Source organism: Siphateles boraxobius, unplaced genomic scaffold, assembly GCF_051911475.1.
Source record: "Siphateles boraxobius isolate OS27281-9 unplaced genomic scaffold, OSU_SipBor_1 1, whole genome shotgun sequence".
NCBI lineage: Eukaryota > Metazoa > Chordata > Actinopteri > Cypriniformes > Leuciscidae > Siphateles > Siphateles boraxobius.
In genome coordinates this window covers 15,496,179-15,510,326 of record NW_027508699.1, presented here as the reverse complement: position 1 = coordinate 15,510,326, position 14,148 = coordinate 15,496,179, and positions in this window count along the sequence as shown.

Sequence of the window (14,148 nt, the reverse complement as noted above, 5' to 3'; positions counted from 1 at the left end):
AGGGAATAAGTGTTATTTTATGTGTTTTTCAGTAAATGTTAAGATGTTGGTAGTTTATGTTAATGTTTAATGTTCAGTTTTGTTCGACATTTAGAAGAGTTTCTGTTATTGAATTTTTGGCTACCATTGTGCTGAAGAGTAGCTCTGTCAACTGTCATTCTAACTTTAATGCAATTTAATATGTACACTAACCCCATATCTCAACTTCTAAGGAAGCAAAATATGCCAAACAGCGAGGAGTGGACAAATACAAAACTCTTCTTCTTCTTTGACCTTCAGAGCATCTCCTACAGCTCACAGAAGTCACGACTATACTGTTCTCTATGTGTTGTGGAGTCATAGTGTGCATGTGTCCATCCCATAGACTGTAAGGTCCATCCTGATCTTTATTGGAAATTGTTTATTGAGGTCAATGTAACTCAATTACCGGTAAGTTCAAACTACATACCCTTGTTTTATGTTACATAAACTTGATTGAATTAGGTAACAACCACAAAATCATGTTCCCTTTTTACAGTGCAGCAATAATAAACCAAAACTATTCAACGATCCAATCAATTCCTGATGAACAAAATCAAGTCCCGCCTTACATTTTTTCTAGATTGAGAAGCTGTTTCACGTGGATATGTCACAATAGGGAAGAAAACATTATTGCAACTTCCATCTCATGCCAACTTTAAAGAGTACCACTAGCCTGCAGCTGAATATCCCAGTATATCAGGGGTGTCTTATCCTGCCCCTGGAGGGAAATCAAAAAAAAAATCTAAATTGTTCAACAAAAAAAACAACAACACAAAAAACACACTAAAATTTAAGACCAGAAATGCGTCACGTAACTGTAAGAGTTGAACAACTGATTATGCGATTGTTTGTAAGGAGGTCTGGGAATTATTAACTTATGGTGCCTTCACGTGCTAACGGAATTTTCCTACTTCCTACTTCTGAAGTTATGATTATAAGTTTGTCACATTTAAGTGCTGTGTTGTTGGAAAGAACAGAAACCATGGAGGACACCAGGTTTATTATTCCTTATTGGGAAAATCTTATTAAAGCCAAAATGATACAACGTCTCATTCATTGGCAAACATCTATGGTCAGCTTGCCAACAATTCTGGAATTTCGGTCAAATAAAGGCTTTTTTTAAATCTGTATTAGGCCAATACATACAATGATATTCAAATGATTAGTCATATATGTAAATACGCACTATAACAAGGAGACAAGGCGATGTGGTTGTGGGAAAAAACTAATAAAGAATAGTCACAGCAGCAAGTTGGAGCTTAACTTTGCAGGACAGTGGCCCTCCACGAGTTTGGGCACCCCTGCAGTAGGCCTATATAAAGGAGACTGGGGCTATAGTTGTGACACTGCAAAGTTGTAGCAATGGCTATATCTCGGTAACTAAAAACGTCAAATTTGCGTTATAGTTTCAAACAACTCATTAAATTAACGTAGCCTAACTTTTGTGCTCTAAACTAAATTTTTGCTAAGGCGTTGGATGAACAGAAGAACACAATACAACCACACTGCAACACAGACGAGCCATTTTTGTGAGTCATAACATTTTTGTTTCATACACTGCTATGATTGTCCAAACCACGTCAACCTGTTTTCGATTTCTGTACATTTTTTGAAGACAACACTTAAAGCTGCAGTCCGTAACTTTTTGGGGTTAAAAATTATCCAAAATAATAATAATAATAAAAAACATAACCAGCCAGTGTTAAAAAATTTCTTCTTGCCTTAGCTCGATTCAAAACGGTTAGCTTGTAATAATGATTTTAATTTCAGTGGTACTGGTGGATTTCCGTGGGAAATTCGAGCATGTCTTTGCGTCATTGCGTCACATCAGTACACATAAAGAAGGTGTTTCGGCTAGTAGGGAATATTGCGTGAGGATGTTGGAGGTGGAGATTTTTAGCCTTTTCTCACAGCACTTTAAATAATTAAACTTATGGCGGATTGAGAAAGGTTCAAACGACAATCACCAGTGACAACTGGAGATTCACCAGTTGTAAAACCCAAAAGAATTCGGACTTCAGAGTGGTAAAAAGAGACTGCAACCGGGCCTACACGAAAACAATGGTAAACATCGGCAGGGCTTTTGAAAGGTGGCGTGAACTCCGTGATTTGAAGGGGTTCAAAACGGACGCAGAGACCGCTTTTTTCTGCTGGACAGGTAAGAATTTTCAATAGTTCGATCGTGTAACAGTAGCACACTTGTTCACTTAATTCACACAGTTATAGAGTACCTTTTGTGGCTTTTTTCATTTAGCTATTATGGTAAATATTAATTATTTTGTGCTAGCTATGAGAGGGAGCAATTCACCTCTACTCCAAGAAAACCAAACCCGCCTTCTCCGTTGTCAAGCATTAGAGCTGAATCAGATCGGTAAAGTGAAAATTTTCCTGTCGTAAGATGTTATGCTTTTTTTCCCCTTAGTTGATCAGAACAAAAGTGGATGTTACTTACTTGTTCAGATGACATTTTCTGGTGAAATTTATTATGTTGGTCATACTGTACTTCCAAAAAGTAGAATGTGTGATTCTGAATGGCAGTATCCACACCGGCTCGGCGACTGATAGACGCGCAGTCTCCTCAAAACATTGTGTTCATCCCTGCTGTTTCATGCCGATGTACAACCAAGCGTGCCGCACAAGCCCTGAAAAGTGAAGCCAAAGCGTCTCGATCGCCCCCTGGTGACCGGTCCTAGTACAGCTCATAAACCCCGCCTCCCCATGTTATTCAGCGGAACGTGAGACCAACTAAACAATTAAATTACACTTTACATATCTTTTTTCCAAAGATTTTCTGTCATTTACTTTAGTTTTTATCACGCTGATGTAATTTCAAGTGTTTGTTTTTAAAAATAAGTTTGTTTTTAGTTAGTTATTTGATGCTATAAAAACGGCGCTGTGGCGTACATGATTGACAGCTGTGATTGACAGTTTCTCTGAGCAAAGTAGTCACTGAAGCAACAACGGACTTCTTTTCGGGATCTTTGTTGGACTGAGGAGATTGGAGCTTTAAATGTAATATCTAAATTTCTACAATTAATTATTTCACACCAACATAATGGGTTGTTCTGCACCAGAGGCGTGTGCTTGCAATTGATTCGGCGAGAGTGAGGGCGGGACCAGAGCGGGAGCAAAAACTGCAATTACAGATTTCGAACAGAGATGGCGACAAAGAGTAAAAGCTACGGACTGCAGCTTTAAGACATGCAGAGTTAAAGGGTTAATTCAACCAAAAATTTAAATTCTGTCAGTAATTACTCACCCTCATGTTGTTCCAATCCCGTAAGACTTTCGTTCATCTTCGGAACACAAATTAAGATATTTTTGATTAAATCTGAGAGCTGTCTCACTCCTCCATAGGCTTCTATTGAAACTTCTCAATCAAGAAAGTTAAGACAATGTTAGTGACTAGTGGCTCAACCGTAAGTTTATCAAGTGAGGAGAATACTTTTTTTGTGCGCAAAAACAAACAAAAATAACGACTTTATTCAACTATTCATTTTCTTGTGTGGGCCTCTGATTCTGAGTGAGTTCACTTAGTGTAACAGCGCAGCACAAAAAGTATTCTCGTGCCTTTATAAACTTATAGTTGGATAAACTAACCCTTTAATAGGCTACACCTACCTTGATGCTGATAACACTAGGCTACACTCTTATGGTTGCTTGTGAAGCTGTCCGTATTCTGGACATTCGCTTCAGCTCATATAAGTGCAATATTCCAAGCAATCCCACCCGACGACATGCTGAGAAAGAAAAAGAAAATTTGTTATGTGTGTGTGTATGCTTAATTGTCACTTTATAAAACGTGACTGTGTTCTCCAAGGGATTTCACTGGTAGACAGCGCCCTCAGTCGGTCTTTCATGAAACTACAGGTCAGAAGCATCAAATAATATTAAAAATCATAAATATGGTTCATTACAATCTGGTTATTAAAAAATACTTACCTACCTAATTATTTAAATAAAAAATTGAATATAAAAATATATATTTAGTTTGCACTTCCTCACTCCCTAGGCATATAGCTCAGCTTTTTTTGTTCAAAATAATTCTCGGTTTGTTTCAGTAGAGAAGTCTTTTTCCACCAGAGGGTACTAGTCACAAATTTATTATAACATTATGATCTTATAGCTTAATCTGAAACTACACAAAAGCTCGACCAGTTCCTTTGAGTTGTGTCTGTTAGACTAGATAAAATAAAGCTAGTTCCTAATCTCTGACACATATGTATTGTTCTAGTAAGTATGAAATACACAAATTTACAGGAATCTGAATGACAGTAAATTTGACAAACAATTTGCTTCATTATCATATTAAACCATATTATGCTATTCTCTCCATTGGGAGAAGTGCAAATACCATGTGTATTACATTTTTGCATATGCATTAATGTATCTGAATCACATGCCATCTTAAACATTTGTAAACATTTGTCCCAGAGAAAACAGACAAGACATTCCTTTATCTCTTTTGATATATCAGAGCCATACTCTATACATACTAGAGATGCCATTAGGTTCATCTAGTGATTACACATTCACATTGCTATCTCTTTTTACCTGAACAATTGTATTACATTGTGATGCAATAAACTGCTCGCATTATTATACCCACAGCTGTTTCTATGTCAAGATGATCGGATCAAAGAGCAAAGTTCTCTTGAAGTGCAAGTACATCTGTGTAAGTGTTTATCTGGCCATGCTCTAGCATCTGACTGGATTTAATAAACGTGTTTATCAGCAGCACTGTCTCTTATTTCAGCTGTCCTCTCAAACCATTCTTAGTTACTCAACAGAGTCACTCGGGGTCAGCTGGACTGATCTTTAGCGACTCTAAAGTACAGCCTGTTTTGAGGTTTGTCTTCATGTTCCTAGCCAATAACAACGATAGCTGACACTACTCAGCATGGGCTCTTCTGAGAACGAGTTCATGTGTCGTTCCAGATGTTTGCAACATGTTGGAGGTGTTGTTTTATTACAACAAGCATAAATATGATTAGTCACATGCTAATCCTGACCATCATACATGACCCAGCATGACTGTAGATAATGACTTACTGTCTGTGAGGATGGCAAACCGTGCTGGTGAAATGCAGAAATGTAATGTTGGTGTAATGTGGAATGCAGAGGTCACAGTGAAGGTCGCTCTCCTGATCTACAATGTCTAAGCAACTGAAATGCAAAAAAGTGAGCAAAAACAACTTTAATCACAATTTGCACAACAGTGTTGAATGATGACTATGATTTTTTTCATTCATTCATTTGAACCAGTGATGTACTGAAAGAGCAAAACAATATTTTATGCTATTATATTGCTTTTGAGATAGTTTTGTAATTGTTAACTAAATCTATTAAAAAAGTTTTTGTTCATTAAAATTAAATAAAGTAAAGATAACTTTAGCTTTAAAAAAACTTTACAAATATTGCCTAAAATGACAAAAACTAAGACTGAAATAAAAATAAATGAAAGCTAAATAGAAATAAAACAAAAGATATATACAGTTAAAACTGATACAAAATATCTATAAATATAATAGTATTTAAGAAATATTAAGATAACACTTTTTTGAGAAATGGTTTATATGGCGTTCATATATGGGTTTCTTCAGCCTTGTGGACTTTTTCGTTTTTTTTTTTCATTTATAATAATTTCTGTATTTTTTAAATCTGTTGTTTGTATAAACTGTAAATATATTCACATATTAACATATATTAATACAACAAATAGACTATTAGTAATTAGATTATCTTATCGTAATTTCAATGATTAATACTTTTTCAAACATTTTAATTTCAATCATGTATTTTTTTCCATGATGATTCTCTTATTTTAAGATTGAGGGCCTGTGGAAATTCACACACACACACACACACACACACACACACACACACACACACACACACACACACACACACACACACACACACACACACACACACACACACACACACACACACACACACACACACACACACACACACACACACACACACACTATATACATAAGAAGCATATGAAGATACAATAACGTTTATACAAATACATAAGAGGCTTATGAAGATACGATAACGTTTTCAAGTCAGTTTAATGTGACCTAAACATAACAAAAAGCACAAACAGCACAACTTGATTCAAAATCTTATTTTTCTGCTCCAGCCTTATGTATTTCCAAGTGAATAATATCTCAGAAGGACTGGCGAATTTTAGTGTGGTATTTGGGATGTGGCAGCCTGGGAATTGCAAATGAGCAGTGGAATGAATGAATGAATGAGTCGAAATATGTTTGGTCAGTCTGTTACTAATTACCAATGCATATGCATTTTTTGCAGAAGCACGTTTTCATACACAATTGCCTAATATGACAACTGGCACCCAGTCTTGGACGGCCCTCATGCAACCACAAATGTAGCCTAAGTCTCATGTCCACTATTTGTTAGAGACTTGTTTGTAATTTGAATAGGCCCAAAAACAGCATTAGTAATGACTAGTGAGTTGTTATGCTTAGTCAGGAATATTTGCATAAGGTGTCACTAATGAACGCACTCAATACCTATGAGATATTTTATTCAATAACCTCGGCTTTCAACCCAGATTAGACTAAACCTACCAAACGAAATAGATTAGGAGAGTTACACTGTCTGCAGATGTTTGTGTGACAGTATGGCATGATTCTCTTGTCTAAAATCCCTTGCGCTCCCCTAAGGGACAGACGGGGTTCCTCAGCTTTCCCGATCCGCTTAGAACTGGTCTGGACCATGGCGGTTTGTGTGTGTGTGTAAGAAAGCTTGTCTGTGTCCCCAGCTTGAGTGCGTCAGGGAGGGGCTTTGAAAGAGAGAGAATAATCAAGCAGAAGAGATTAAGAAAAAACAAGCTGCAAGAGTTCAATGCAAGCAGACAGCGGTTATGTAACCGTGGCGAAACTAACCCAGCTCTTTAATACAGAGTAGACTGGGAAAGACCAGTGGAGACTGGAGCTCTCGCATGAGAATGGCCTCACTGCTGTTTATCAGTTTACTGTTATTTGAAGACAAGTACGTCTTGCTTTGTTCATCTGGCATCTTGCTGATGTAAAATTGTTTATGAAAATATTCATAATGTGAATACATATCAATATGTTATATGTCTGGATCAAGGTGTATATGCACTGTATTAACATGTGCAATATTATGCAAATCATTCATATTGTTTCCATGTTCTTTATGTGCAAATTTGGGTCACAACACGAAACTGACACATATTTTGCAACACCAAAGCTATGCAGTTTGGACTGAACATATAGATCTTCTAATATTTTAACATTTATTAAGTGCAGTTTTTTTTAACATGCAATTATTATATTTTTTTTTCTTTTGACTTTACATTTTTATTTGACTGTCCCTATGCAGCAGTGCTATTTTTGTCTGTTTTATTTTAATTATAGTTTTTTTGTTTGTAATTCTGTTATGTGCTTTCACATTTGATTAGTTTTAGGTTTAATATTACTATTTAGTTTCATTAATTTTAGTTTTAGTTCAGTTTTAGCTTTGTATTTTCAGTTAGTAATTTCAGTGCTTCATTTCAGTTAGCAGACGGGGAACTGGCTTTTTTTTTTGGTTTACTTTAAGTTTTTCATCTGATATTTTTGTTTAATTTCATTTCAGCTTTATTTCGATTAACATTTAAAAAAATGGTTTTAACTAATGATAATAACCCTGCTATGCAGAAAGAGTCATAATCATTTCTTTAAAATTGATATAGATAATATTTACAACGTAATATATTTCTTATTGGTGATGTTTGTTCAGATTGAAAGATCAATGCTATAATTTAAGGTGTGGTGAATTTGCACAGAATTTTCCAGAAATTAAAATGCACAGGCTTCTGTTGCAGGGAAGCACTATGTTGGGAATTAATGAGGGCACCCTGGCACAAAAAAACTAAATAAGTGAGAGTTTCATATAAACTGTTTAATACGTTTTCTTTTTTTCTGTTTGCAAATCCAAGCCATTAGGAATACCAATGACCCTAGACAAAGAGTAACCCACAACTCTGACCTCCCTCCAGCCTATAGTAAGCACAAGTAGTACAAATGATCCGCTGCTGTTGCGTAAGCTTCTTTTCAGACCCCTCAATGCAAATCATCAAAACACATCCTGAGAAATACCATTGATGTAACTGACTGCACTCAGAAGTGCTTTAGATACGAGATGGATGGCAAAGATTCTGTGTTGCTCTGGCCATTCATATATTATATGGGCTTTCCTTTACAAAGAGAAACTGATCAATGACGTTTTATTTTTGTCTATATGATGAGGTACTGGCTCTTTCATGCATGCATGAGATTGATCTAACTGTTATCTTTTGACTGTATACATATTCAAATACATCAATAGAACGTGCAGCCCAAAATAGATTTGGTAAGAACAAAGTACACTTGGCATATTGCCAAGTTAAATTATTTGTATCTTATAAAGTCTATATTTGCAAAACATGCTTGTGTACTTTCTTTTGTAGGCCTATACTTGGTTCATTGATGTGATATTAACTTACAGGACTTTGATAGAAACAGGATGACAGCATTGATTGAACTATTTAGCATTTTGCTTAATATTTAGCTCTCCAAACGCGAAGAACTGGCGCTCCCGCATCGGATCATGATGGATGGGATTGGTAAACAAGTTGCATTAGCACTGCACACCACTAGAGGCCTCCACCACAGCACAGATCTGATGTGATGATGAATCAAACTGCTTCAAACTGGTTCACAGTTGTATTTTGAAACAATGCCTCTTTTCTTCTCATAAATACTTTTTCATTATTATTTGACTGAAATATGCAGTCATCTGAATCAGCCATCAAAATCCCAACACATTTAGATGTGTATATTATGACAAAATAATATTAAGATATTATTAAAGGTAGCCTATGTGTATTGTGTGTATTATGGCCCCCAAAAAGTTGCTGTTTGTATTTAAATAGGCAAATGCTTAATATTCTATGATTAGATCATTATTGCAGTGATTATTATGTTTCTAGCATGTTATATGCTTGGCAGCAGTTATTCTAATCCCAATTGATGGAGGTTATTTTTGCTGTACTCTCCACCTTTCATTACACACCTCCACAATGGATGGGGCATCTTTCTTTGCATGAGCGCAGGTCAAGGTCCCTGATTCACCTGTTTTGAAGCACTTCGTTCTCAATTGCTGAGCAGTAAACTGGCTAAATAGCTGGTGGCAAGCCTCCATTAGCTCATCAAGATGGGTTATGCAACAGGTGTGTAGGGGAGCCACTTAAATAAATGATGATTTGATGGGCTCTGTTGGAAGGAAGCAGCGCTGTAATAAAATATCAGTGAAAGCTGGTGTTTGAGAGCTGACGAGGAGCACAGATCAAACAGTGTAGAGTGTCTATTCTTCCCAGGAGATGGACTGAATGGATGCCACATTGATGGAGACCTGTGTCGGTTTGCTGGTGTGGTCAGTTCTCCGCTCATTACCAGCAGGATCTCATCACCTCGCTCTCTCTTTTCTAAAAGGATCCCTCAGAATGAAATAAAAGGGGATGCTTTACACTTTAATGACTTTCCCACAGTGCTCCCCAAAAAAACAAACAAGCTTGATGCTGTGACCATGAGGAGCTTGTCTAATGAGACCGAAGAATACTGAGTCCAGTGTCTGACCAGTCCTGCCATCAGCTGCCCTTGCCAAGAGGGGAATAATCATGCCTTTATGTGGACAGGGACCTCCGGGGACAGCTTTCTCATTACGTCCCCCTTCATTACCCCACGCCGCAATAGCCACTCTGGTCCACCAATCTTTGGTTCCGATCTGTTTCCCCCCTGAATGCAGATTGTTCAGAATGTACTTGGGGGAAACAAGCAGTGCACACACCTCCTTTTCACTTGGCACATAATTCTTAGCTAAGCATCTTTTAACAAGACCACAAGTTGTGGATGATCCGGCCTGTTCCGGCCTTCACAGAAAGAGAGAAGGCTCTGCTTTTAAGAGCTGTGATTTATGTTTTGTAGTTGTTGAGAGTTGCACTCTTGACGCCTTCTTGTGACTCGGACACAGGAGGGATGCTGGCATGTAAAAATGCTTCATTCAGATAATTCAATGCACACAGTTTCACTGAGACATGGAAAAACTTCAAGTCAACTAAACTGTTTTACCAAACAGAATGACATTTTGATATAATATTATGATAATTTGTACGAAAATGAGGTGTTAAAATATATAAGAAAGAATTATGCTAATAATAATAATAATTGTATTCACTACTGTTCAAAAGTTTGGAGTCAGTAAATTTTAAATAAATTAATTATTTTTTTCAGCAAGTGACAGTAGAGGCGTTTATAATATTACAAAATACTTTTTTATATAAATAAATGCTGTTCTTATTCTCATTAAAGAATAAAAAAAATGTATCACAGTTTCCAAAAAATATTTAAGCACAGCTGTTTGTGACAATTGATAATTGCTAGCAGCACAACATTGATAATAATAAGAAATGTGTCTTGAGCAGCAAAATGTAATGATGCTGAAAATTCAGCTCAGGAATAAATAAAAAATAAAAAATATAAAAATTTCTGTGTAATTTATACTATATGTGACTTGTGATGTGTTGCGCATGTTACATGATGATTATGCTCTATTTTAATTGTAATACCATGAAAATTCTTTGTATATTCCGCAGTAATTAGACAACGATTGTCTTGATGAGGATTCAGGCAGCTAGCATTCCTCACACACGATGCTGACCAAAACTATTACTGCATTCATTTTCATTGTTGTTGTTTTTGTTGGCATGTGTATGTTCTGTGAATGGAGTCTGTCTACAGAAATGAAATGAGAACAGAATGTGTTTCTGAAACTCTCAGTGTGTAGCTTATAACAGCAAGAGACAGCCAGCTAAACTGCCACAAGGATAACCTTACAGTTGCTAAGCAACAGAGTATGTCCCACTTTAACCTAGACCTGGGCATACAGATCTTTTTTAAAGTGTAAACACAAAATAAGTACAAAATAAAGATCAACTCAGTGACCCCTTCAAAAATGAGAGGACTGTAAAGCTGTAACCCGTGGAAGAGGTTGACTTTTAGGTTTGTGGGTGAAAGTGAGAAAGTCCGGTTTGCTATAAGCTCCAGGAATGGACAAAGCTCATGGTGGAGCAGTGACCGGACACTGTCTCACTGGACTTGACTCTAGAAGTGTTTTTCCTATTTAAAGTCCCCATCGGGATTTCAAGAATTATTCAATAAAGAGTTCAAAATGATGGATCAAACCAACCAGCTCTGACATTAAAATTTTGATGTAAAGCTCAAAGCACAAAAAATTGACACCAGATTGGCTCCCTCTCACTGTAAAAGGCCCTTTCACACCAAGGACAGTAACTATACAGATAATGACAAAGATATTGTCAATATTAAAGAATAGCAGAGTTTCATGCACAGCTAAAACGATAATGGCACAGAGAAATATTATAGTTGAAATCACCTTTCAGAACGATTTTATCCAGCTGATGAAAGATAAAAACACTGGCAACCAATCAGAATCCATCCTGCTATAATAAGCTCCAGCATTAAAAGTGACAGACAAGCACATGCTTAGAATAAACAGAACGATATCGTCTGCTGATGTGGATGCTAATATAGTTATCTTTATAGTTATATTTATAGTTATCGTTCTTGGTGTGAACGGGCCTTAAGACGTGACAGACAACTAGTTCTGTCATGACAACTCTCGCTGTGTTTGCCGTGGTAATGTATATGACACTGTTGATATGTTTGGTCTTGGCAGAATAGATCTGCTATGCTGCTGCTGCACTGCTACAGCAAATGCTGACCAAGTATTTGAAGGTTGGGCAGCAATCTCATTGGCTGCTGATACAGCAGGAACCAATCAGCTGTGCCCTATAGATAATGATGTGATTGCAATTGAGTTAAGGACCTATCAGTCAGCTCCATCTAAAGTTTAAAAGTCATGAGAGTGGGTTGACATGTGGTTGTTGTTTATCCTGGAAATGTATGGGTGTCTTTTGGTTATAGAATATTTAAATCTAGATGTAACCAAACATAGGACTAACACTTAATGTTCGGCTGTGTGTTGTGTGGCTATTGTGTTTTTAGCAGTCAATTCCCAAGGCACTGAAAATGTCTAGCAGGCGTCAGGTCTACACAGACAACATGTAAACATTACATGCACAGAACATCCTTGGCACCACATTCTGTAAAGCTCACCAACACAGACATACTGCCATGGAAACCTATCTTTCCCTTAGTGAATATGGTTGAGAGAAGTGTACTGCAAGATACATTTATTGTAACTCAGCCAGTCTTCTGCACAACAGTTGTTCACTAGCTCTCCTTAGGTTTGACATTTACTGAATGGACTTTTGTCCAGATTATAACACAATGTACTCAGCCATACACTTGAATTGTGCTTACTGAACATCAGGTCAGACAGGAGTGTTCTCCCTTTTCATTTACTTTCTATGGATAACTAAAGCTCCAGGTTTACACTGCAGCAAAACACAATATTTTGGCTTTGTTGATCGAGTCAGCCCTGCCTACATAATACAGGGGCCTGGTTCAGTCTTTCCTGTGAGATTTCTAGCACTCACAGAACAGTCTCTTGTGCAACAAAACAACAGAGTCCACTGAGAGTTTACAGGTTCAGTTCCATAAAGCAGCAGTGTTTAGCTCGCACAATAGCCTTTCATATAATGTTTCCTCAGTGATGGCCTGGGCTGTTACGGCCCACCACTAGGACTTCCTAATCTGTTCACTGATCTGCTTAGTTGGACTTCCTGCTGGACTGAGAAAAGTGAGAAAAGTTGTGCAAACGTAAATCTGCTCACGCATAAATGTGTTTCAGGGCTCATTAAAGGTACAATTTTAAGTTGGATTTGTTATTTTCTAAATTCGGTTTTGGGATTTGTGAAATACTGTGCACCAGGACTACAGTAGGAGGGCACATATCAGACCTGAGGGGGCCCAAATCAGATATTTTGCCCCCTCGTGCCTCGTGGCACCGGGCCTGGAACACAGATTGGTGTATGAGAAACATCATTTGTAACCATGAAAATGTATAAAATGATGGTGTGCTGCCATGTGATTGCCCTTTATCTAGTATCTGATCATTGATCCTACAAAATAAAAGACAGGTTGTTATGTCATCAAGTCATAATTTGGAGAAATTTCAGTCAATACAGAGGCCACGGTGTAAGAATCAACCATTTTTTACTCATTGGTAAAGACTACAGAACATTTTCATTACTGAGCATCAGAGCAAGTGGCTTGTTTGATTGTGGCGATGGTCTGGTGATGTGTCAGTGTCCCTGTGCCAAACATCTTCCCTGCCATGTGAGGGTGATGTCAGAATCCATCATTCACAAAGAAACTCTGTGAAGCGCACAATCACTCACTTAATAAGCACCCAGAGATGAAAGATTTATGTTTAACAAAGATATTTTTAGTCTCACAAAGGAATTTTTATTTTTAGAATATATATTCTGAATAATAGCTCAATCCACTCACCTTAAAAAGAAATGGTATATTGTACTTCTATGTTATAAGCATATAAGTGCAATATTACATATAGTTGTATCTTGTTTCAGGGATGTTTTGATATTTTTTTTATTGAAAAACATGGCAAAATAAGGATCATGATTTTTTTTTTTTTTGCAGTGTAATCCTTCTAAATACTGAAAACTCAGACCATAATCACCAGATTTAAATAAAAAAATCTAACATTTTTGGAAATGTTGAAATATAGGGCCTAATGCATAAATGTAATTGAAGATATAAATGTGGCATTAAATAAATACAGTTGGCGCTGGCTGAGAGGTCCTTAACTCAATTCGCTTGCAATCACATCATTCTCTTTAGGGCACAGCTGACTGGTTCCTGCTGTGTCACCAGCCAATGAGATCGCTGTTCAACCTTCAAATACTTGGGCAGCATTTTCTGTAGCAGTGCAACGCGCTTCATAAACCCTCCACCTTCCCCAGCTCCACCTGTATAGATCTGCTACGAGGAATTCATGTACGCTATATTGTACAGCAGCAGCATGTCTTACTTGCTCACAGTCGTGTATGTATTGGCAGTAGCAAGTCCCGTAGCAAGTCACAAGCCTGTTATACTTGCTCGG